The 26,447-nt window shown below is 46.9% G+C and overlaps 1 protein-coding gene across 1 annotated transcript in view; it reads right to left on the bottom strand.

Annotated features, from left to right (window-relative positions):
* Window positions 1–26,447, bottom strand: part of PLXNA4 (plexin A4) — a 510,265-nt gene that overhangs the window by 428,735 nt on the left and 55,083 nt on the right. The window lies entirely within an intron of this gene.

Here is a 26,447-nt window from a genome sequence, read left to right on the forward strand (position 1 = left end):
CCCCAGCTGCTATAAATAACACCCTGATGGCTCTCAGGGAAAGCCAGGGCAACAAACACAGTGAGCAGGGCACCCCACACATGTGGGGCAGGGCATGTCAAGGCCCAGGCAAATCCAAACCCTGGCAAACTCATCCCAGCTCTTGAGGCTGGGGAGAATAACAATCCTTGGGTTTGGTGGGGAAAATTGAGGGATTTCAGGGAATCTCTGAAAGATGGGGCCTCTACTCAGCCCTTGTGAGACTGACAGCTCTCAGGACTTGGACCTGTGAGAGAGGATCCAGAGGAGGCCAGGGAGATGCTCCAAGGGCTGGAGCTCCTCTGCTGTGTCCAGCCTGGAGAAGAGAAGGCTCCAGGGAGACCTCAGAGCCCCTTCCAGGGACTAAAGGAAGCTTTTAGAACAGAGGAAAAATGACTTTTTACACAGGCAGGTGGGGAGGCCCTGGTACAGGGTGCCCAGAGAAGCTGTGGCTGCCCCTGGATCCCTGGATGCATCCAAATCCAGGTTGGATAGGGCTTGGAGCAGGCTGGGATAGTGGAAGGTGTCCCTGCCATGTCAGGGATTGGAATTGGATGATCTTTAAGGTGCCTTCCAACTCAAACCATTCTGTGATTCCATAATCCTAACCTGGCTCTATAAATTATTTAAGTCATTTGCATCTTAGGTTGGACAGGCTGGACAATGCTTGGAGCAACCTGAGATAGTGGAAGGTGTCTCTGCTATGGCAGGGGGTGGAATTTGATGATCTCTAAGGTCCCTTCCAACCCAAACCAGTCTGTGGTTCCATAATCCTAACCTGGCTCTGTAAATTGTTTAACTCCTTTGCATCCCCAGCCAAGGGAATGGATTTCCTGTATTTCCAGTATTTCCAGTATTTCCAGTATTTCCTGTATTTCCAGTATTTCCTGCCTTTGGCAAATTGAGAAATCCAAGGAGGAAGGTACCTTCAAAACTCAAATTGTGTTTTTTCCAGGCCACCCTCACACCCACCTGCTCACAGCAGCCATGGCAAACACTGACCAAGCTACAAATCAGGGAAGGGAGAGTGTGAATTTTGCAGCTTCCAGCTTCTCATGTGCCTCCTGCCTGGCCCACCCTGGACATGCCAGCAAGGTTCAGCATTGCTCCCATTTGAAATCAAGTCTCCCCACGTAATTTAAAAATACCCCACTCTCATGCCAGCAATAACTCTGTGCCACACCACGCTGGCTCTGTATTTATAGCCATGATTTCTCCATGCCACACCCCCCAAGAGCACATCCAGTGCCATAAAAAGGGATTTTGTTGGTTTAACCCTCATTTCTGCCCAGGAGTGAGCTCCAGCCCCAAAACCACACATCCACATCAGCATTTCCCCACGCCTGCTCCTCCAGCAGCAATGACAAGGCAAAGCCTCCTGAGGGTAAGCACAAAGCTACAACCACTTCCATTTGAGCCATAATTGAAAATCAATAGGATTGGTAGCTGGAATGTTCATGTGCTTAAAGCAGAGCTCTGGGAGTCAGGAGTGATTTCTCCTCCCAGCCATGACCATAAGGAGAGATATTTTTGAGTTCTCTCAGCTCATGATCCAGCACCAGTAAAATGGAGATAATCCAGTGTTGGGTTGGAATGCACCAGAGCTTCAAAAGTGCTGAGGCAGAGAGGTGCTGGGACACGCTCACAGAGGAGTTATTTTTAAATATATTGCAGCGAGAGGCAGCGAGGGATGCCGAGCCTCCCTCCTTTTTATTTTTTTAGGACCATCAAAGAAAACTCTGCATCAGCAATCCCTGCTCCACTTGACTGATGCCAAGGAGCAGCAGTGCCAGGACATCCCAACTGAGCTCAGCATCCTAGTGCTGCCTTAGGTGGAATTACAGATAAAATATCCCAATTTGGAATGGACCCACAGGGATCATCCAGTCCAGTTCCTGGCCCCAAAAAGGACCACACAAAATATCTCACCCTGTGCCTGAGAGCATTGCCCAAACATTCTTGGAGCTCTGGCAGCCTTGGGGTCCAAACATCCTCTGGATGAAGAACCTTTTCCTCATATCCAGCCCAAACATTCCTGTCACAGAGGGAGCCCATCCTTGCTATCAAAATAATGGACATTTTTACAACCTTTTTACATTCCCTGACTTCTGGAACCTGGAGGCCCAGAAATGGCACTGCCTCTTTGTGGATATTGCTATCAGGCTTTGGAAAGAAGGGATTCATTTCACTAACAGGGTGAAAGACCATCATGGAGGTGAAGGGGAAGGAAGGTGTAATTACTGATTTATCCTAAGTCAGGATCTATGACAAGAGCAGAAGATAAAAGGGCCACCAGCTGCATTGTCTTTAAATCAATCAATCAAAAATCAATCTGTTTCCCTCCTCAGCTGCAGAGAATTCCACCATGCACTGCTCCACATCACCCATCAAGGAGAACAGGGGTTTTAACCAAACCAGTGCTCCAGTAGGAGCAGAGCTATCCCAGATCAGGAGGATTTGCTGCAAGGTGACATATTGTCCCTCTGCCACAGTGTCCTGGATTGTAAAATAAATGTATATTCTATTCCCAATGTCAGAGCTGGGGCAGTTCTCTCTGTTCATGGGGCAGTTTTTTCTTTCTCTCTCCCCCAGCCAATCCTCCCTGCAGGAGATCTCTGCTGTCCATGGCCACTGAGTGTCCCTGCAGGGCTGATCCAATCCCAGCATCCCATGGGGAGATGCTGCATTGCCCAGGGGAGGAGCCAAGCATTCCTACCTGGATCCAATCTGAGCCTGGGCACAGCCCAGCAGCCTTTGCCCAGTGCATTGCCAGAGGAGCAGCTTCTGCTGCCCTGCATGGCCAGAGGGAGCCCAGGCCCATCTCCAGCAGCCCTGGAGCTGCAGAGGAAAACTCCCCCCTTGTGCAGGATCCCTGCTCCAGCAGAGCCACAGCTGGCACTGCAGGAGGGCTGAGCCCCCATGGGATGGGGCTGGGCCACCCCCTGACACACAGGGGACAGCTCCTGCTCTCACTCTCACAGTGGCTTGGTTTCTTTATTTGTACTGTTGCATTTGTATTTTGAATTTTCCTATTAAAGAACTGCTATTCCTATTCCCATATCTTTGCCTGAGAGCCCCTTAATTTCAAAATTATAACAATTCAGAGGGAGGGGGTTTACATTTTCCATTTCAAGGGAGGCTCCTGCCTTCCTTAGCAGACACCTGGCTTTTCATACCAAGACACACAAGAACTGCTGTCCTGCTAAGATAAAACACCAGCAACAACATCTCATTTCTTTACTACAGCCCAAGCAGCACAACTCCTGTGGCACTCAGGGTTCCTGCCTGAGCTGCTTCACATCTGTCCTTCAGCTCCCAGCAGCTGCCCAGCTCCTGCCCAGGCCAAAACTTGTGCCAGCCAGGATCAGGAGCACAAACCTTGCAGCCTGGGTGGAAACCCTCCTTTTTCCCAGACCCTCCTTTTTCCCAGCACAGCTCAGAGGTGTCATTAAGAATCCAATCAATGTGACGTCACAGGTGTAATTGAATTATGTGTATGCTCAGCAGACCCTTTCCACTTGGTATCCCCATTGGCTAATGTTGAATTATGATGGATCATACACAGGGATATGTGAAACATGCATGAATAACCCAAGCATGCATTTTTAATGATACGATCCTGATAACTTCCCCCTCCTAACAAAATCAAAATGAATTAAACACAAGTAGCTGTCAGTGGCATTAAAGAAAAAAAAAAAAAAAGGAAAGAAACCTTCATCATTTAAATGGCAACACGAAATGTTCCCTGAATTGCAGGGTGACTGGGACCGTTTGTTGCAATGATTCCAATTAACATATCTATCTATATTTAAAGTTTCCAGGGCAAGAAGAAAGAGCAGCTGGGGTGATATTCTGGGTAGGGAAAGAAAGGTGAGGATAATGGATGGCTGGGAGTGAATAGGGCTGAAATGAATGGGGTAATTCAGATGAATGCTCTGACAATGGCTGGATAATCCCCCAGAAGAGCACGTCCCCAGATATAGGACAGAGCTTGCAGGCTTGTGACATTCATTAAAATAAAATAAGGGTGAAACCTGCAAACCCAACAGTCAGAAATGATCCGAGTCAGGCAGAGGCCACTGGACTCCAGGGGCCTGGCCTGAGAGTCTGCAGTGGCTGAGTTAATGGGAACATCCCAGAGGAATGGTTTGGCTGCAGTGGCTTTGCTTTGGGGCACGGGGGACTTCTTGAGGTCACTTCCATACCTGTATTCCCTGATTTAACTAATCAGGATCAAAGGAGAGGGAATCACTTGCAGGAATGCTCTGGCATCTTGGATTTGCATTCTGAATTACAACTGAGCTCTTCCAGCTCCAGCCAAGAGCCATCTTGCCCATCCCTGGACATGTCCAAGGCCAGGCTGGATGAGGCTTGGAGCACCTGGCAGAGTGGGAGATGTGCTTGGAACTGGGTGATTTTAACATCCCTCCCAACCCAAACCACTCCACGATTCCATGGCAAGGAGGCAACACGGCCCCAGGTCTGCGTGTCTGCATCTGTCACAGGCATCCAGATAATCTTTTACCTTCCACCACAGCAATTTATCAATACCCAATACCAATTACCTAACAAGCTCTCATGAGCACTCTGCCCTGGCTTATAGCTCCAGCTACCTGAGGTAACACTGTTCTGATTTCTGAATCCCTGCAAAAAATGGGCAGCAGCTCTGCCAAAAAAAAACAAAAAAAAAATTCCAATTTTACCTAATTTTTAAAGGTAAGTCCTTGAGGACTTCTGGACTTCTAAAGATTTTTGAGTCATAAAGAAGAAAAATTTGTTCCCGCTCTGCAGATCAGGAGTTTCTGTGTGTTCAGTGAAAATCAAACATTTATTTCTGGTTGCAGATTTAGGATAAAGCAGTGTCACAGACCTTGTTCCTAATTGCAGGCTGGCTGGACACGGTGGCAGAGGCTGGAGCTGCCAGAGATCCCAGGATATGTCTCATAACAAGCTCATTAGCTCCAACATCAGCCCCCCTGTTCCTCAAAAACTGACCCAGGGCCCTCTCAGGATTTGTGCTGGAGCAGCAAATCTCCTGGAAATCTCCTGTGGAGGAGAAGTCAATACACTTCATAAGAGATGAGTGTCCTCTGCAATGAATAAAGTGTTAAACAAATAAATGGGAGATGTTTATCTCCTCTGGGTGTGTGTCTGCCATGCCTTTCTTGCCTTTTAACAAGAATTTGGCACATCAAGCACCACCAGCACATCCTGAGGATGTCGGGAGCAAGGGTAAAACACAATTTAGGGTGGAAATAGGGTCAGGGAAGAACCCCTCTTCCCCAAGTGCGGCAGAATAACTTGTTAAGGACAACTGCTGTGATTAAGGGAATAATTTTGCTGTCAGCCCAAGGACCTTGAGGTTCATTCCTGTTGTGCAGCTTGGTGCAAACCCAGAGTTTCTGCTGTGATTGCCCCCATGGAGCCACCCCTGCAGCAAGTCAGGAAGGGAATTTTGTGACTCTCCCCTTAAGGACTGGAGTTATTTATATAGAAAATAGGCAGATATCTCCAAGATAGATCCACAAATGATGCTTTTAACTCCACTGACTGTACACAAGGACATCCTGGCTAGGAGGTGATGGGAACCACTCTCAAAATTAAATATCTGCCTTTTTTCCAGGTAAATCCACTTTAGCTCAGAGCCTGAATGGGTTTGCTCCCTCTGCAACTCAGACACAGTCCCAGTTCCACACCTATCAGCAGAGCTGGGAGGATAAATACATTTATTGATTTGATCTGCTGGGCAGCCAAATCCTACAGTGGCAGCTTTAGCAGCATCCACAACACCCAACAGACACAACCAGGGTTTGGTTGGAGCACCAAAACTTCACTTCCCTTCAATAAAAAACAGTAGATTTATTCTTTAGGCAACTGGTATTTATCAGGAGAGGAAGACTGGGAAAAGACACCTTGATTTCTAAGAATCTACACATTCTGAAATGTCAGCATTTCTGATGCAGCATGAGCTCAGTGCCCAAAGTCACATCTGAGCTTTCCTCACCATGGCTTTGAGTTTGTGAGAGAGTGGAAGCACCATCCCTTGAAGGGATCATTGGTGACCAGAGCTGGGAACTGCTCTTCACAGATAAATAATCCCTTAAAAAAGCATTATTGACTCACACCAAAAATCCTCAATTTTAGGTGGGTTTTTCCCCCTTTCTTCTTTATACTGCCTGCTCTGTTGTATGTAAATTCTAAATCATGGCATAAATTAGAGACAGGACTTTTTTTCCAGTTTTAAGAGAACCATTTCATCTTTTATGAAGAAAAACCTGAATGAAAAAATGCTTCAGCTTTGTTAAATTTCAAAACTCAAATCACTTCATAAAAAGCTGCTCAGAGATGGCACATCACTGGGAGATATTTAAATGCAGACAGCAGGTTTTTAACTGTTCCAGGGAAACCTTCCTGTTGAGCAGAACGAGGGCCACGGGGTTAAAACACAGCCATCATAACCTTTATTGCTTCATTTTTGTGAAGTCATTAACCACAGGAGGACCCCAGATGTGCCACAGCTCTGGCAGCTGGAGTGAAATCCAATCCCCACATCAGAACCTAATTTATGACCAACCTGTTGGGAGGGGGCAAGGAAATCAGGGATACTGAGGGAGCTGGGGAAAGCCTTGTGTTGACAGAGCTCAGCCCAAGCCCTTGCACAAACACACGTGGGAGGAGCCCCCACTCCCACCAGTGGGAATTTTTGCACGTGGAAATTTCTGCATCTGAAGGCAGCTGAAGCCCACAAACAGCACCCAGCTTTGAACTCTGGGTTCAGCAGCCTGGGAAGCATCAGGATGAAATCAAAGGGTGGCTGTGCTCAGGACAGGCTCATTGCAAGTGACAGCCCATTCCCCTGAAGAGCTCGGGGAGGAGCAGGGCAGGGATGGGGAGAGGGGAGTGATTTGCCCGAGGTCATGCTGCAATCAGCAACAGAGCCAGGAATAGATCAAGGCTTCCTGCTCTGCCATGATGTCACACTGGGTTTTTTCTGACCATTCCTTATTGTATTTGTGGGGTTCCCAGACGAAGGGAGGAATGATGAATCTGACTCCAGGTTCTTTAAAGGCCAATTTATAATTTTATGATACTGTATTATATTAAAGAATACTATACTAAACTATACTAAAGAATACAGGAAGGATACAGACAGAAGGCTACAAAGATAATAATGAAAACTTGTGACTCCTTCCAGAGTCCTGACACAGCTTGGCCCTGATTGGCCAATGAGTCAAAACAACTCACATGAAACCAATGAAACAATCACCTGTTGGATAAACAATCTCCAACCACATTCCAAAGCAGCAAAACACAGGAGAAGCAAATGAGATAATATTGTTTTCCTTTTTCTCTGAGGCTTCTCAGCTTCCCAGGAGAATAATCCTGGGTGAAGGGATTTTTCCAGAAAATATGACCGTGACAATTCCTCATGCTCTCCACATCACCCCCCACCACAAGCTGGCCTTTCCCATCCACTCCTTTCATGGAATTTGCTCCTCTCCACACTCACCCCTTTCAGGGTCTGCTCCAGTTACTTGTGCCCTTTTGATTGCAAGTTCCTGGGTGTCAGGGCCTCCTGTAAGTGCAAGCATGCACCTGAAAGTATCTTGATTTCATCTTTGCATGCCTAAATACTTTCTCACTTCTTTAATCCACCCCATCCTGCCAACTCCAGTCTCCAAATCACGTGGAAATAATTTGGGCATTCCAAAATATCCTCAAATGTGCTGTGCCACCCAAAGCATCCCGTGTTGCTGCTGCTGATGCCTTGTGCAGAGGCTGGGCAGAGTCACAGAATAAAGCAGTGATTTATGAAAAGGATCTCCTCCATGGATGCACCTTGGGCAGCACAAGAGCCCAGCCAGGGCTGCACCCAAGATGAACCAAAATGGCCCCAAAATGCACCAGCGCTCCCGGGGTCTCTCCCTGGGATCAGTTCTGCTCCATTTGCATCTTGCAGTTCATTGTCCCATTCCAGCTTTAGCCCCTGCAGTCCCACCCTGCTTGTTTTTCTCTCTCCAGCCCACGGGGTTTGTGCTCCTGGGCTGAGATTTGGGTCATTTGTCCTTGGTGCCCAGCTGGAGCAGGAATTGTTTTGTCTCCCTGCTCTGTGCACAGAGCTCACCATCCCATAATATGAAGCTCAGACCCACACACTAAAGCAGCAGAGAATGTGAAAATATAAAACCCAAAACCTGAGCTATCAGTGCAGCAAAACTCACCTGTGAGTGTCAGATGTGTGATCCCAAGGGGACCCCAGCCTCCTCCCTGGACTCACTGGCAGTGCCCCTGCTCACTGCAGGTGCCATAAATCCTGCAGGCTTCCTTTCCCTTTTAAACAAGACTAAAGGTTTTTCCCTCAGCTTTTAGCAGTTTAGGGAGAGTTTGTGAGGACATCAAAAGGAAACCATGGATTAGGGGGTGCTGATGTGCCGGGTCTGTTCCAGCCCCTTTTTCCTCCTAAATCACCTGAGTTGAAGTTGCAGCCCAGTGTCCCTACTCTTGAGCCACCTCCTCTATATTCTTTGCCTGCCCCAGGTAAGAGACCCTGACCTTCACAGAAAAGGTTAAATTCCACCTGCTGTAGAATGAAGAAAACTTGAAGGACCAAAAAAATTGGCCCCATCTGAACATGTTAATCAAATTTCCAGCAGGAAAACCCTGCAAAAAATAAGCCTGCACTGAGCTTTTCTATTATCATAATGTTGGAGCACCTCACGACCACCAACTGTTGATGAGACCCTTATCAAAGCAGAGAAACACCATTACTGTCACTTACAGCCAGGGAACAGTGAAATAAGGGATGTTCACATCTGAACAAGTTGTCCTCAGCTCTCCTAAGCTCTAATGGAGAGAAAAAGAACCTTTTTGGACATAATTCACCTGCCCTGCTTAAGGCAGTTTCATTCTCTTGCAGAATGAGATGAGCTGTGTGCTGAAAGGTCTGATTTCTCTCCTTGGAGTGGGAAGGAAGTTGACAGAACTTCCTGGGAATGGAGATTTCCCCATTTAATGAGCTGAAACCCCACTCTCCAAAAGCTAGGTCCACAAAAGTCAGTAGCAAAGCAGGAAGTGAGTTCAGGATTCTTATATTTTAGTCTGATCAAACTGTAGATGGACATCAAAGGTGAACAGAGCCAAAGGGTCACCCCAGCAGTAAAATATTGTGGGGGCTTGAAGGAAGCTCCTTATGGGTAAGGAACAGAGGGCATGGAGGAGGGAGAACTGCAATATCCTAAAAAGCAAGTTAAAAGGACACTGAGGCAAGGTGATTAGTGGAAGAAAGGGGATAGATGACAGAACAGCAGAGCTGGGGGTCACACTGCTCATAAAACACTGCAGATGTGAGGATGATCCACAAGGAGCACACACTGACTGTCCCAGTGAATGTATATGGGGAAAACCTTGCTAAGACACCATCCCCAGCCCAGATATTGTAAAGGAGGAACTCAGTCCTGCCCCAAACATCATCTTCCCACCCCACTCCTCATCTTAATAACTGCAGGATAAACAGGGAGAGCAGACAGACAAACCTGAGATCATCCAGAGATCACCCATGGAACATAACTGGGAGCATATCCCACCCCAGCCTGAAACCCTGAGAGGGAACTTTTGGGCAGTTTGACTCCAATTCCACATTTTGCAGCTTATTTTTCTTTAAAAAATAAAAACAGAGAAGTAAATTTGGGAACGAGGTGACAAGGCTGACCTGGAGGGAGGAACTGCAAGGTGGCCACCAGCACCTTCCCATCAGGAGAGTGAAAAGAACAAAAAGCAAGACAAATCAAAGAGCAGTTAATGAAATCACCTGCCACAGAGAATTGACAAAACATAGAAAATAAGTCACTGCAGAGTCTGCTAGAGCATCCCTGGCATGGACAAGGGGATATATTTAGTGCCAGTGATCTCATCTTTCCTAGCAGTGAAGAGAAGGGCAGCACTGCCATGGCAATGTCAGGCAGGGCTTGCAGAGGGGAAAGAGCCTGAGATTTCCTTAACAGGGAAGGAAGCAGCACAAAGGCTCCACCACAGGGGCAGGGGCTGCAAAATGAGCAAGGTGAAAACCCCAGGGGGAAAAATAACCCCACAGAACATCAATGTTGGTAAAAAAACATGACAGAATCTGTGTAATGACTTTGGGGGTGTTCAGCTCCTGTTGCTCTGAGCTCAGATCCCCCTTGCCAGGTACCCTGGTTCAAGCTAAAGCTTAATCTTTTTTTAACAGAAGGGCATAAAACACCCTGGTGAACAGCCCTGCACCTTCACTTCCACCCATTGTGCTGACAATTTGTTAAGGCAGAGCATTGGAATATTAATTACAACAGATCTTCCAATCTCCTGCCCTCCATCTCTCTGCCAGTCCCCTAAGAAGAACCAGATTCCTCTAAATACTCTTAAGAGGTTGGCTTAAAAATCAAGAATTAACAATCAATTCTCAGCTTTAGCTTGCTATTATAGTTGCTATCAGTGTCAGGATGTGTTTGGGACTGTATTTATGTTATATTTACCTGCATCCCTTCAGCCCCCTCCCCTCAAAACAAGAATATCCCAGCCGTGTGCCCCAAAGCCAAAGCCACATCTTACATCTCTACATGAACAGATGTAATACACCAGGGCAGTCCTGCACTGCTCACCATCTTAAAATATATTCTTTTCCTGCTCTATTATGATAATTTATTTCACTACTGGGGCTCCCAGGTGAGTTCAATCCTCCAGCTTCCAAGCAGACAAAAATGCTAACCCGGCAGAAGAAGTTTAACAAAGAGACTAAAGGCAGCAGTCTCATAAGATCTCCCACCTCTCCACATATTGCAGACTAAGACAGACGTGCAAGGAAAACAGACATACAAATTTGCAAACATTTTCTTTTTTTTTTTCCCTCTCTCTCTCTCCATTAATAGAAAAATTAGCTAAAAATTCAGAATTTAGGTGGGATTTGGGGAATTAATTTACATCATCGCAGGGGGAGAAGGGGCTTGAAAGCATCAAAACATTTTGACTTTTCTATCTCACAGTAGAAATATCTGTGAGAAGAGAACTAATTAAATAAAAAAGAAAGGAGGGAAAGGGAGGGGAGGAGGTCAAATAACCATAAGTGGTTGTTTCATAGACCACACAACTTTCACAGCTTGTTTGTTGTATTGAAAGAGAGAGGAGGGAGAAGCAATCAGTTTTGATTTGGCACGGGGCTGCATTTGGGTTGGGTTTATTTATTTCTTGTAAAATGTTGCTCCGTTCCATAAGAAAACAACAAAATGAGTTATTCTCATTGTAAGAGACACTCCAAGCTCACAGGGTGCCAGGGTCCCACCTCTTTCCAGAAGGGCAGGAGAAGTGTCCTTGTCATTCAGGTTGTCTCTCTGTCCTCAACACCTTCCCTTAGAGCCCAAGGAGATCAATCAGTGGCACGGGAAACCCGAGAAAAACCCACAGAAATCTGTGAGCAGTGGGGGGGAAAAGATCAAAGTGCCTGTGCTGTGTGAAACCACATCCACCCCAGCAGATATCACAAGCCATAAACTCCCCCTGGTAACCCAGCCCTGATCAGCCACATGACAAACACAGGGAGATGTGCACAGTGCCAGTGGTGGTGTTTAATTAGATTTCATCAGGAGGGGTCTTGAAAAATTCATATGATGAATTCTGCTAGTCTCAGTGATAACCTTTTTCCTCTGACATCACTGGAATTTATTGCCAGCTTCAATTTAAAAATAATTAATAAAATTACAAGAAGTCGGGAGGATGACTCCAGAGCTCATCCATGAGGATCTCAGCAGGGTGGGATGCCAGCACAGCGGCCAGGGTGCCACAGATGGAGCGTGCTGGGCTCCTCTGCCAATGCACCACATCAGCTGCAAAAACAACCCTCAGCAGAGCTTCCCAAAGCCACCAGAACCCCCCAGGAGCTGCTGCTTTGTTATCCAGAGTGACCCAGCCCTGGGAATCACCAGCAGAACACGTTCAGCATGACAGAGTGCAACCAGAGCTCAAACCCACAGAGGAACTTGCTCCCAACTTTCCTCTCCAGACTTTATTGTATTTGCAGGGTGCCCCATGGCAGGAAGGAATGCTGAATCTGACTCCATGCTCTCAGGAGGCTAATTTATTATTTTATGATACTGTATTATATTAAAGAATACTAAACTAAACTATACTAAAGAATACAGAAAGGATACAGACAGAAGGCTTAAAAGATAATGAAAACTCCTGACTCTTTCCAGAGTCCTGACACAGCTTGGCTCTGATTGGCCAATGAGTCAAAACAACTCACATGAAACCAATGAAACAATCACCTGTTGGATAAACAATCTCCAACCACATTCCAAAGCAGCAAAACACAGGAGAAGCAAATGAGATAATATTGTTTTCCTTTTTCTCTGAGGCTTCTCAGCTTCCCAGGAGAAGAATCCTGGGCGAAGGGATTTTTCCAGAAAATATGACAGTGACAAAGTCTTGGCTTCTCTTGGCACCCCCTGGGGTCCCAAACCATCTCTCTTTAGAGCCTTGGAGTGTTCCAGTGGATTCCAGCACACACTTCTAGCCTGGCTGCTCCAAGGGGGATCCCAGCTTGGCGAACAGCTCTCAGGGGTGATGTTCCATGGATTAAGGGGTATCTCCACAAACACTGTCCTGCCATCTCTAGTCAAGTGTGGACACCAGCCCAGCTGGCAAATCTTTTTTTTGGGGAGTGTTTTGAATTCAAATATCACTCCAACTCTTTATAATTCAATGCCTCTTTTAGTTTAGAGGAGGAAAGACCATCCATGGTGCCATAGTGACATTGGCCAGGATGAACCAATCCAAGAAATTAGAGTCAAATAATGAGAAAAAAGTCATTGACATCAACCTAGATTTGACACCACCAGGTTACAGGCGGGTCTATAGGTTTAGCTGCTGCTGTCACAGCCAGGAAGATTATTTTGGGTCACCCTGGGCACAGCATCCCAGGGGAACTTGGAAAATCTCATCTTTGATGGACTGCCCTGGTCTGGCCTTCAGTCCATATTTCTACACCACTCACCCAGCAATCAAAGCCTTCCTAATTCCAAAGAGGGCCAGGAACCTGCAGCTCTTCCATATGGTTTCATTTAGGATAGTTTAGAGGTCATCAGCAGGGTTTGGGAGGTTAAAGGAAAAAAAACCCAAAGCAAAACAAAAAGACAAGTGTCAGAACAAGCAGGAACAGATCCCTGAGTCCCACAGAGCAGCACATCTTCACTCCCACAGACACCAGGTGGGCTGGGGCCTCCAAAAACCAGCACAACTCCTCACATACCAGAAATCCATCAACTTTCCTCCAAAAACCAGCACAACTCCTCACAGACAAGCAATCCATCAAGGCTTGCCTCCAAAAACCAGCACAACCAACCTCACACACCAGCCCAACAACCAGCAATCCATCAAAACTTGCCTCCAAACACCAGCAGAACCCCTTGCACAACAGCAATCCAGCAAAGCTTGCCTGCAAACACCAGCACAACAACCAGCAGGTTTTTGCCTCCAAAAACCAGCACAATTCCTCACAGTCAAACAATCCATCAAGGCTTGCCTCCAAAAACCAGCACAATTCCTCACACGCCAGTCCAACCACCAGCAATCCATCAAGGCTTGTCTCCAAAACCAGCACAACTCCTCACACACCAGTCCAACCCCCAGCAATCCACCAGAGCCTGAGCTCTCTCCAGCCAGGCTGCCACCACAGAATGGGACACGACAGATCCAGAGTCCTTAAACCAAAATGAAAGAAGCATGAGGGGAGGGCTCAAGTTGGAAAGGAGCAAGGGGGATTTTATTTTATTTTATTTTGTTCCTGCTTGTATTTCTCAAGCCCCACCAGCAGCACTCACAACTCCTGGATGTGCTGGTGGCACTGAAGTTCCCTCTCAGGGGTTCACAACCTCTGCACTGATCAGGACATGGGGTGTGTGCAGGGGAGATGTGGAGAGAGATCTTCAAACCATCCCCAGCCCATTGCTGCTTATCCTAACAAAGAGAGGCACATTCCTTTTTGCCCTCTAATTAAAAGCTGGCTCGTAAATCAAACCTCTGGTTCCTACACTTCGTTGTCATTTGAGGGAAAAACTCTTTTTCCAAGCTGTGGTCCCTTCTCCAGCTCCAACACAACTAATTACACTACTTTTGTTTGCTATGAACTCGCCTTGCCTTTGCCAGGCCAGGAGTTGGACTCCGATCACCACCACAAATGCCTAATTATGGGTCACAAACCAAACAAAGCATCCTCCAGCTGGAACATCAGCAGAAAGGAGGATAAAATGACTGTTAAATGCTCATTCCCCTGTATTTCCTCAGGGGCATCCCACAGCTGCTCTCAAATTAGAGGGTTCCTTGGGGTGGGCTGGGAGAGCAGCTTAAGGCAAATTGTTTTCATAGTGCAATACTCAGAGAACAAAAGCTGCAAGGCATGTGTTTACTTAAAGAGATTTTTTTGCATTCTTACACGTATTTGTACAAAATACATTTCAGAATTGTGCATCCGTGGCTGTTCTGTTTTCAGCCCCTCCAGCCCTGCTGCCTGCACAGCAGTGACTTCCAGCACCTGGGAGAAGGTGTCAGCCCAGAGTGCAGCAGCTACCTGCAGGAAATAGCCCAGCTGAGACTCAACAAAGCAGAGTCCACGGGAAGAGTGGGGTCACAAAATTTCTGTGCAGAACATTCCCCACAGGCACAACGGGATCCTGCAAAGAGCTTCAGAGAACCACAGAATATCCTCTGTTGGAATGGACCCACACAAGGATCTTCCAGTCCTGCTCAAGACACTCTAAACTCCCACCCTGTGCATGCCCAAGAGCGTTGTCCAAGTGCTCCTGGAGCTCTGGGAGCCTTGGGAATGTGCCCATTGCTTGGAAAGCCTGTTCAGTGCCCAACCACCTTCTGGGGGAAGAACTTTTCCTTGATCTCCAAGCTAAACCTGACACAGCTCCAGATGTTCCTTTGGGTCCTGTCCCTGGTCATAGACAGAGGAATGTGGAATGTGCCCATTGCTTGGGGAGCCTGTTCAGTGCCCCATCACCCTCTGGGGGAGAACTTTCCCCCAATCTCCAACCTAAACCATCCCTGACACAGCTCCAGATGTTCCTTTGGGTCCTGTCCCTGGTCACAGAGAGAGGAGAGCAGTTCCTGCTCCTCAGGGGGAAGCTGCAGACTGCAATGAGGTCTCCCTCAGACTCCTCCTCTCCATGCTGAGCAAACCAAATGACCCCAGAAACTCCTCAAATGGCTTTTCCCCATCTTCATTGCCCTCCTCTGGACACTAATGGCTTTATCATTATCTTTCTTATACAGTGGCATCCAAAATTGCACACAGGACTCAGAGTGGGAGCAAGGCAGGACAACCCCCTCCCTCCACCACCCAGCAAAGCTGTGCCTGATGCCCTCCAGGACATAATTGGTTCATATTCCACTTGCCATTGAGCAGGAAGTGAGGGGCTGGGAACACAAAGCCTGAGAGGAGCCCCTGAGGGAGCTGGGGGTGCTCAGCCTGCAGCAAAGGAGACTCAGGGCTGCCCCCATCGCTCTCTGCAGCTCCTGAAAGGTGCCTGGGCTCAGCTGCCCTTGGGCTCTTTCTCCAGCAGCACTGACACAGCCAGAGCACACAGCCTCCAGCTGTGCCAAGGGAAATTCAGGCTGGAGAGCAGGAAAAAGCTTTTCCAGCAAGGGGGATCAAGTTCTGCAATGGCTGCCCAGGGAGGTGGTGCAGTCCCCATCCCTGGGTGTGTTTGACAGCCTGGATGTGGCACTGGGTGCCAGGGGCTGGGCTGGACTCCATGGCCTTGAAGGTCTCTTCTAACCTGGTCATTCTGTGCATTCTGTGCAATGCTTTTCCTGGCACCATGGCAGGTCCCACAGGCAGTCACAGGCCCAGAGAGCTCAGCTGGTGTTGCCCAACTACGAAGCTTCCAGAGGATGGAGTATTTTGTTGACATAGATGTCCTCAGCAAATGTGGAAAAAAACAGATTTCTAAAGAAATCTGGAGTCTCCTCCACCTCTGTTTGCAAGTCTATTTCCTGTTTGATGGGGGAGATTCAGTTTTAGCACACAGCACCCTGTGGATGTACCTCAGACTGGGTGCCAGGGGCTGGTTGAGCTCTTGGGGCTGGGCTGGACTCCATGGCCTTGAAGGTCCCTCCCAACCCAGGGATTCTGTGAATTCTGTGGATTCTGCAAAACTGAACCTGGATCTCACTGCCCAGTTCACATCCCCAACAGTGCCCAGCTCCTCTCCTCTGCCCATCCCTTCCTAAGGTCAGGAGCTGTCAAACTGTGCTGTCTGCATTGCCCCCACCAGCAGCTGAGGCAGAGATCAGACATCTGGCCAGAGGAGCTGATTTGGGGCACAGATACAGCAGCAGGGTGGTGAGGAGGATGGAGTGGAGGACAGTGAAAAACGAGCAGCCAAGGGCCAGTGATCAGCATCCAGGCTCATTTGGGGTCTTCTGCAAAGGGTTTGTAGAAAGATAGCATTTCAATGAACTACATCCATTTTCTAAAGCTTCAGTGCTTTCCTAGCACTAACTACTTAGTGAGGAGTCCAGACAAAAATTTAGACAATGTGAAGAATCACCCAAAAAAAAAAAAAATCATCAGGACCACTTCTTAAAAAGATCATCTTGCTACAACCACATGCAAAGTGAAAAGGAGAGATGGATGCACAGCACCTTATCGGGGACTTGCTCTTCTTTCAACTGGCTCCCTGATAACATATGGAGCTTAATCAAATATGCAAATGATGTCCTATCTAGAGACAAGGGAAACAGAGAAATAAACCCAGAGACCGTGCATGAAAACAGGCCGATAAAATAAGGGAGTGGGGAGAAGGTTTCCTCTTTTTGATAAAATGATTTCAAAAGATTAAATTAAAGCAAAACTAATTAGGAGAACCACACTTAAGCCGACTTCCCTTAAGAAGGGTCAGCAGGCAAGAGGCATTCAAATCAAAGGCAGATGCAAGAGGCACTTCAAGGGCTCCCTGAAAAGTCATTATCCCAGTCAAAAAGGAAGGGGCTAGAGAGGAGGAAGGCATCACAAGAGCCTTTTTGGCTGGGCACCCATCTGGGAATTCACTGGAGTGCATGGAGAGCTCAACAGCCTCTCTGGAGGCTGGAGAGCAGAAGGAGCAGGTGAAGACCAAAGCTGATTGCCTGATGTCCCAGCCACAGCATTTCCCTGAATACAAAGGGACAAAGAGAAGCAAATGGACCAGAGGGACATGGGAATGGATTTGCTTTTCCTTGTATCCCACCCCTGCACGATTTCCATTGGCTCTGTGGCCTGACACCATGCAGAACATCACCTGCCACCACCACAGGGCAGGTGACACAGCCAGCTGTCCCCCCAGAGGCTGCAGGACCCATGGATTCCAGCAAGGAACCGGCAGCAGGACATTGTTACCTGTCCCCTCCTGTTTGCTTTTGTCACTAACGTCCCCCTGGCCTGCTCAGCACCCCTCTGAGGGGAAACCCAGCTCTGCAAAGCTGTCAAATGCAGGCTGCATTTAAAGGAAGGGTTTGAAGAGGTGAAGGCACGGCCTGCTGCCTCCCCTGGGCTCACTGGAGCCTGCTCTATCTCCTGGAGCTGGGAGCAAAAACACACAGTGCAGAACTGCTGGTGTAGAATTTGGAGGGATTAGACAGTTATTTGCAAATCTCGCTGCATGATCACAAGATTCCATCTCTGACAAGACTCTGAGTCACAGCTAAACCAGAATATCCAAAAAAAAAAAAAAAAAAAAAAGAGCAGCACTCAACACATGTAGGAAAAGCACCCAGCGAAAGCACAGCTCAGCCAAACCCTGCACACCAGCACGGAGATTGCTGAGTAGTCAGAAAGCAGAGAGGGGTACTCGAAGGAGAGACATGGAAAATTAATTGCTCTCTGCCAAAAAAGCAGGCTACAGTTCTTCCCAGGAACAGCAGCCTTCGTGTCACATGGAAAAAAAAAAAGAAAAAAAAATGGAGTTTTCCTCCTGCAGTTTTACACTGCAACAAGCTGCAGTGTGAGACGTGGAGAAGTTGTAGCTGGAAGTCCCAGAGCAATGGAAATGAGGGAAATGAGGGATGTGAGAGGCAAAGCAGCCACCTGCAGTGATGGAAATACCTTAGAGGGTGCTTCAAACAAGTGCTGGCTGCACCAGCTCAGCAGCAGAGCCTGGACAGAGCCCCTCTGGTGTGGATTTAGGGCAGAGGATGGATCACAGGTAACCCAGGCTGGAAGGGACCTCGCAGGGTCTCTAACAGTCAGAACCCAGAAATTCCTTTGGCTGCCCTGGAGGGCTCGAGACCCTGTCAGGGGGCTCAGAGACCTTGGCACAGAGCTCAAGACCCCTGTGCCTTTGATTTAGCCCTTGGAAAAAACAATTACCAACCTTATATGGAGAATTACAAGCCACAAAAGTTTGAGTAGAATAATAGTGAACTTATCATGGGGTGAAAAATAGATTTTTGAAGTTTTTAGAATGGGGGTTCAGGGAGCAAGATGGAGAAATCTGGGCATGTCCTGCCTTTCTCCTTCTTCTTCTTGGCCTCCATCTTCTGCTGTGATGGTGGCACTTTTGGATTGGTCACTGTCTAACATAGGTGATAGGTATTGGGAAATTATTGTAAATATTGTACATGTAGTTTTTAGTACAAAGACATAACACCACCCCAGAGCAGGCAGAGTGACTCTGTCAGTCTTGCTGAGCAAACCTTGGCTTGACAGGAGAAAGAATTTTATAGATAAGAAACAATGAACAACCTTGAGACCAAGAAATGAAGAGCCCTGACTCCTTATTTGACTGCTGGGCTGGGAAAAGAGACTTTCTAACACATCTGGGGTCATTCTGAGCAGCTAGAGACCCAAGATCTAACCCAGCCTCTTGTTCAAAGCAGGTTCTGCTGGGAGATTAGACCAGGTTGTTCTGTTCTTTCTGAAAAGAAGGAACTTTGAAAGTCTCCAAGAACAGGAGCTGCTTCTTCAAGGTCCTCATGGACAAAAAGCTTTACCTGGTGTCCAATTGGAATTTTTTCATGCCAACTTATGGCTGCTGTTCCACATCCTCTCCTCACTCACCAACATGAAGAACTTGTCTCCAGCTCCTCAATAACCTCCCTGTTGGCACGGCAATGCTGTAACCTGGTCCCTCCACATTTTCTCATCCCAGCCTGAATAAGCTCATTCCTCTCTTCCCCTCCTCTCAAGGAAGATTCTCCAGCTCCTGGCCAAACTCTTGACCATTTCCTGAACCTGTTCTGGTTGTCAACAAAGCTTTTGCTCTGAGTAGCCTAAAACTGGGGGCAGCATCTGGATGTGGCCTGGCAATTGAGCCCAAGGTGATCACCTTCCCTCCATCTACTGGCAACATATTTGCATATCCTGCATCTTTGATTTCACCCATGGGAACAGAGTCTATTCATGTTTAGGTGATGTTTGAGGACTTTATGATCACTAGACAATGATTATTGCATGACCCAGGAGAAATTGTGCCACTGCCCAATGTCCACATTGATTCCTGTGGAAACCCAGGGCACAGGGAATATTTCTGTGTCTGCTCTGGGGTGCCCTGACCCCCAGGGCAGCACTGACTTTGGCCCTCATTCATGGAGAAAGTTTCCCAGACTTCAAGATAGACTGGAATCCACAAAAGAGTGAAATAGATTATGGAGAGCAGTGTAGGTGTATCACTTGGTGAGAAATTTAGGGTTTGGGATTTTTAGTGTGGTGTGGATGGAAGCAAGATGGAGGGCACAGGGTGCTGTCCTGGGTTTCTTCTTCATGCTTCTTCTTCCTCCTTCTTCATGGGTTTGGGTGGCAGAAAAGTCCCCATTGTGGGCTCTGTGGGATCAGTTATTGGGTTAAAAGTGAAATAATCTAGATGTAAGTTCTTAATTGGATAGTTCAGTCTTAAAAGCCCTTGGAACAAGAGATTGTTGGCCATTTTGTGCCTTTTAATGAAAAGCTGCCAAACTCACAGTAGTGAGACTGTTTTACTGATAAGAAATAATAAACACCTGAGTCCCAGCATGAACTGCCATCTCAAGTGCCTTCAATCCAGACCCAGAGAAACCCACAACTTCCCACCACCCCTTTCACCCAGCACAAGTACCAAGTGCTGAGTTCACCACAGCTACCAAAACCACAACTTTGAGTGCTTCAGCCAGAAAAATTAACTAATTTCCAGGTGTCTAAGCTGGCACCAACCTCTCAAAGAGAGACTGCACATCAAGGTAGAGCACAGACAACTACAAACATCAAATTCTGACAGGAACCAGCATCACTCCATCACCAGTCAGTGAAGCACCTGGACTCCTGCTGGCTCAGGAAGCTGTGAGGAAAGGCCTGGGTGAACCAGCCCCTCTTGCAGAAACCATCTTCCCAGCAGGAGCCAGAGCCTCTCCAGCACATTTTCAGAGCAGTCAAGTCCACCTGCCAAACAGCTGGGGGAAAAAAAAATAAAATTCAAAAGATCCCCAAGTCTTTAAAGGCAGCAGAGGGAAGGAGAAGGGAGCTGAGTTTCCCTGCTGGCATTCACACAGAGCTGTCAGCTGCAGAATTCCCTCCAGGGAGCATCCAAACTGAGCAGGGCTTCTTGTTTTGTGTGTATTCAGAAACCCCCTCTGGCCTTGGGGAGCAGTGGGGATCTGTGGCTGTGCCTACAGCTACCACTGACATTCCAAGCATGGAAATCCCAGAGCTGCCCCCTCCTCAGATGGGAGGTAAATCCCAACCCCCTGGCTAGAACTGGGACACCAATTCCATGGCCAGGGACACCTTCCACTCTGCCAGGCTGCTACAAGCCACGTCCAACTGTCAGAACCCAGGACATTGCTCTGACTGTCCTGGAGGACTCAAGACCCTGGCATGGAGTCAAAAACACCTGTGCCTTTGATTTTAGCCCATGGAAACAATTCCCAACTTTGTGTGAGGAGTTACAAGCCACAAGGGTTTGAGTAGAATGATAGTGAATTTGTCACAGGGTGAAAAAGTAGAATTTTGGGGTTTTAGAATGGGGGTTCAAGAGGCAAGATGGAGGAATCTGGGTGTGCCCTGTCCTTCTTCTCCTTCTTCTTGTCCTCCATCTTCTGCTGTGATGGTGACACTTCTGGATTGGTTTAGAGTAGAGCCAGACTGTCTAACATAGGTGATGGGTATTGGAAAATTATTGTAAATCAAGTACAGGTAGTTCTTAGTATAAAAAGCCAACACCACCCCAAGGGCAGGGACTGTGCCACAACCCAACCTGCTGGACAGATCTCAGCAGGTCAGAGAAAGAATGTCATAGATAAGAGAAAATAAACAACCCTGAGAACCAGAGCCAAGGAATCCTGTCTTCATCTTGGGACTGGGAAAAAGAGACTTTCCAACACCTTGGGGTCATCTCCACACCAGAGACCTCGTCATCCAACCTGGCCTTGAACACTTCCAGTCACAACTTAGCACTTCCCCAACACCACAGTGAGAGGGGCCAAAATGAAAACTGCAAATCCGAGCTCTCTGATTTTAAATTCTCCCTGTGGTGTCTCTGGATCCAAGGAAAGCAGAGTCCCAAGGGCTCTGGGTTATCCAGAGGATGGATAACCATGGAACTGGGGATGTTCTCCTAAACAGAGTTGATACCTGATTGCAAGTGCTGGCCAGATTTCAGAGCTGTTGGATCCAAAAGAAAACCTTCACCCCACATGACATTCCACATCTAAAAATCCTTCAAAGACCACAAACTGATTGGATTTGATGAAAAATTAAATACAGCCCGCAGAGTGAAAGTGTTGGTTTTTAAGTTATAGTTCTCTCTCTGCAAGGAATTCAGCACAGAAAAGGCTTTGAGTGAAATATTTGGATGGAATAAAAAGAAACCAAACAATTTCTTACAGGGAAGTTTCAAATAAATGAAAATTTCTACTACTCCATTATCAAATAAACATTTCAAAATAGACCAGATCTTTTTTTTTTCTTTTTTTTTTTTTGTGAGAAATGCAATTCCTGGGGCTAATCCCAGGCTGACATTTTTGTAAGCTCAACTCCCCCTTTACACCTGCATCTCCACACAGAATTATTGCAGCTAAGTTGTGTTTCTTTGACTGGAAATGATCTCTACAGAAGTAGTGACCCATAAGTTAAATGCCTGGGGAAGGAATACAAGGAATATGGAATACTGCTACACTCTCTTAGTGATGCCAGGTATAAGTGGCACCAGGAAAATTCCAAACCAAGGCCATGGGTACATCCCTGCTTTTCTCCTGCCACTGAAGAGCTGAGTGTGAATGAGAGAGTGAGCAAAGGAAAAAATAAAAAGGCATGGAATTTTGGCACCTGGTTGTTTTATGGCAGAGTGGTTTGTAGGGAGAACAGTCCCAGGAATAGCTCCTGTGCTGTTTGCAGGGAGACAAACCAGACATTTGCTAAACTCAAGTTTCTTTTTGCATCTCCTGGAAGAAATCACTAAAAACTCCCAGGGTTGCCAACTGCATTTCAGCCACGGGTTTTGCCTGAAGCATTCCCCAGGGTGCAGAGGGCTTTGCAGCCAAGGAAGCCCATCAGGATCCCTGGATTGCACTAAACTGTGGGAACACTCACCACCAAAGTGGTACAGACACATGGGACAGCCAGCACAGGAGGAAATCAGACACTGGGTTCTAACCAAAGCACAGCAACATTAAATATTTCTCATTAAACAATGCCACGAGTGGGTCAGGAGCTGGTTTTCCATCCCACCTGATCTGTTGAATTAAGCTGCTGAGGTGATCACACACCTCACAGCACTTAATCCATTCATTTTCTCCAGCAAGGAAAACATTCCCTGCCATTTGCAGAAGAGAAAATGAATGTGGAGACACACCAGAAGTTCCTGGCAGAGCAAAGGACTGAACTTCTCCTCCCTGGGCCACCCTTCTCCATCTTCAAGAACCCACAAATCCCCATGAAACCTTTAATGCAAGGACAACAGTTTTTATATGGACAGGGAGAATTTTTCCTTTTCCACAGCTCTTCATTTTTATCCTATTTATTTCTTCATTCTGCAGGGCTGAGCTGTGTCACATTCACATTCTCTGAAAAAATCCCTTCGCCCAGGATTCTTCTCCTGGGAAGCCTCAGAGAAAAAGGGAAACAATTCTTATCTAATTTGCTTCTCCTGTGTTGTGCTCACATGTGGAATGTGTTTGGAGATTGTTTACCCACAGGTGATTGTTCCATTGGATTCTGCTGGGAGTTGTTTTCACTCTTTGGCCAATCAGGGCCAGGCTGTGTCAGGACTCTGGAGAGATCCAGGAGTTTTCATTATTATCTTTTTAGCCTTCTGTAAGTATCTTTTCTGTATTCTTTAGTATAATTTAGTTTAGTATTCTTTACTATGATATACTATCATAAAATAATAAATTAGTCTTCTGAGAACATGGAGTCAGATTCAGCATTCCCGCCTTCGTCTGGGAACCCCACAAATACAATAGGGCTGTGCCGTGGACAAGGCAGCAGTATTGGAGGGAATATTTCTCCAGCACATTATTCTGTTCCTTCCTGATGGACTGCACAGGGAGCTTTGTGAATGAGCAGGAGTTGCAAAATGTATTTTGCCTGGGGCAGTGAAATAGCTGGGGCCAAGCGTGTCATTCGGTTTCACTCACACTTTCCCTACCCTATCTCTATCTTGGTTTTTCCTTTTCTTTTCCTCTTTGTTGTCTTGGTTACATGGGCAGACTCCTGATACTCTGCTAGTATTCATTTTAATGATATGTTCCCGTAAAGCACAATATTTTCCTTCAGTTGTGTGTGCCACTGGATAAATTCCTTTGACACATGTGACATTTGTATATCAACTAACAGATATTGCTTTATGACTGTGGGTATTTTGCAGAGCATTCATGGATCACATAAATCAAAATCTGATACACAGTCTGCCACTTTCATACATAAAAAAAAACCACACATAGAGAGGAAAATACTGAAACTGCAGGGAAAAAAAAGCAGCAAAATTTCTCCAAAAGCATCTTGTAATGACTTGCAGTGAGTCTTCCAAGCACAGAATAAATCCTGCTATCTTGGGGATGATCTCAGAACTCTTCTTTCATGCCATCCCAAAAATTCCACTGCAGCTTGACCGAGGAGCTGCACTGCACCAGGAGAAGCAGTAGAGTGTGACATGCCTGGTAGGAGCCAACAGCACAAAAAAAAAAGAAATCCCAGCTCCTGGGATATATCCAGGAGTTTCATCTAATCCTACAAGGCTTACTCCAGTTTACCGGTGTTTTTGAACAGAAAACAAACTTTGTGCTGAAATAATGGATTATGCTGGAGCTGCAATCCCAATGCAGCATTTTACTGGCAGCACCTGATTGATGAGCCAAGGTGGAAAACAAAGCATTCCAAAGGGCCATGGCCGGGGCCAAGGGGCATCAAGGGAAAGTCCTGAGTGCCAAACAACCCAGAGGAGGTGACAGGTTGCTGTCCCAGAGTCAGACACCCTCAGGAGCACTGGAGGGGGACAATGTGAGGAGCAGAGTCAGGGATTGCAGTAGACACAGCAAAGATTGGACCTAAAGGTTTCCAGGAGTCTGGATCAACTGGTCCAAAACAATCACACATGGTTAGGGGAGCCTCATTCTGCTTTCTGTTCTGCCTCTTTGGGGGAAGTTCATTCACCTGAGCAAATCTCAGCCCAGGGCTCCAGCCCTGCTCCAACTCACCCAAAGCGGGAACTACCACAAGTAGAATATTCAGCATGTTAGGAAAAAGCTTAATTTTATTCCCTTTCTCAAGTTACACCAGCCACTTCTGCTCTCCTCCGCTCATTCTTTACCCTATAAGGCTGTCCCCGCTCCCTACCACACTCCATAAAGCACAGAAAGCTTTCTCTCCTATTTTCCCCTATTAAAAAGGAAAAAGGAATCAGATCTTGGACTCTGCAGTGCGACCTGCAAAGGCAAAGACAGAGCTGTGGCTGAGTTTTCTTCTCCTGAAGCCAAAAAAAACCCCCAACCAAAAGCTTGTGAGTGCAGGGACAGCAGTCATTAAGAGTTTAGGTCTTTTTGATATTTACCATTCAGATCTCAGCTGCCCCATTTCCCTCCCTCCAAGAGACTGACTGGAGAACTGAACAGTTTATTATGATATCACACATGACAGGGAAGCAAAAGCTAATTAGCCAGGGGAGGAGATTATTTTTATTATGACCATTTTTTAAAACCATTTGGCTCCTTTTTCACATGCCTGAATAATAATAAAAAAAACTACCATATTTTATTTTCAAAAGCACGAGCAGTCTTTCCTCTGCTTCGAGCAAAGCCAGAGACATTTGCCAGTGGGCAGGATCCCATTCCTCCCTCAGCATGGGGGAAATGCCATCTGAATTTACAGCCCAGATTTGCTTTTCAAGTGAAGAAACAGGTAGAGAAAAAAAAACAGAGATTCCAGACTATCCTTAAGCATCTGTATGCAAACAACTCCCTTTACTCCCCACAAGCCACAGTGGGTCATCTTTTCACATCACCTTACTTTGCCCCAACTTGGAAGTCTTCACTCACAGAAGGGATTTAAAGAGGAAACAACATCCTAAAACATCACCAGGCTCTGGCCAACCTCCCTTCCCAGCTTCTCCCCCATCTCCATGACCATGGCCAAGCCACCACCTCCTCGCACAGGCAATGTCTTACAACACTCCTGGGCTGAACATTCAGACCAACACTGTCAGACTGGCACAGAGGGGCTGAAATGGAGCCAGTGCCCATCACTGGCCCACTTCCAACAACTCTTCTTTCCTTGGGAAAGCCACAGGTGGAGGATTCCACCTCCCCAGCCTCTCTGGGGGCTTCACGAGGCAAACCCCAGCCATGCAATGGCCACACTTCAGTGAGAATGCCCAAAGAGGAGCACAAACACACTCTTCATTCTGTTTGTGTGGCACCAGCCACAAACACAAAGCTCATTATGGCTCAGGACACAGCTTTCCTTTGAAGCAAACCCTCTTCCTTCAGCACAAACCCCAGCCTGATGTCCACGGGGCGGCCGCCGATCCCGTGCTGGGCTCGTGGTGAGATCACAACCCAGTCACGCTGCTCTGAAGAAAGATCTCCAGGGCATGGATCCTGTTTCCCAAACTTCAGCCCCAGTCTGATATTCTCCAGCATGCACAGACACCCTGTGATCAATGACTCAATTAGAGACGGTCTGAACACCAAAAATTCTCTTGGATGCAAATCACATCACGTCCATCTGCAACTGTGGTTTGACTTCTGAAGCATTAATTTCCTGATGAATAACCACTTGGAACGAGGATTTTATCCTTTCTCAGATCATCTTTATCCCTCGAGGGTGAAAACCAATTTTTTTGCCAACCAATCCATTTTTTATCCTCAAAATAGGAGCACCTTAGGACAAGGACCGCGCTCGTGCTCGACGCAACAGTTAAATCACCATAAAAACATGAAAATCTGAATTAGAG

This window comes from Agelaius phoeniceus, chromosome 5 (genome assembly GCF_051311805.1).
Source record: "Agelaius phoeniceus isolate bAgePho1 chromosome 5, bAgePho1.hap1, whole genome shotgun sequence".
Lineage (NCBI taxonomy): Eukaryota > Metazoa > Chordata > Aves > Passeriformes > Icteridae > Agelaius > Agelaius phoeniceus.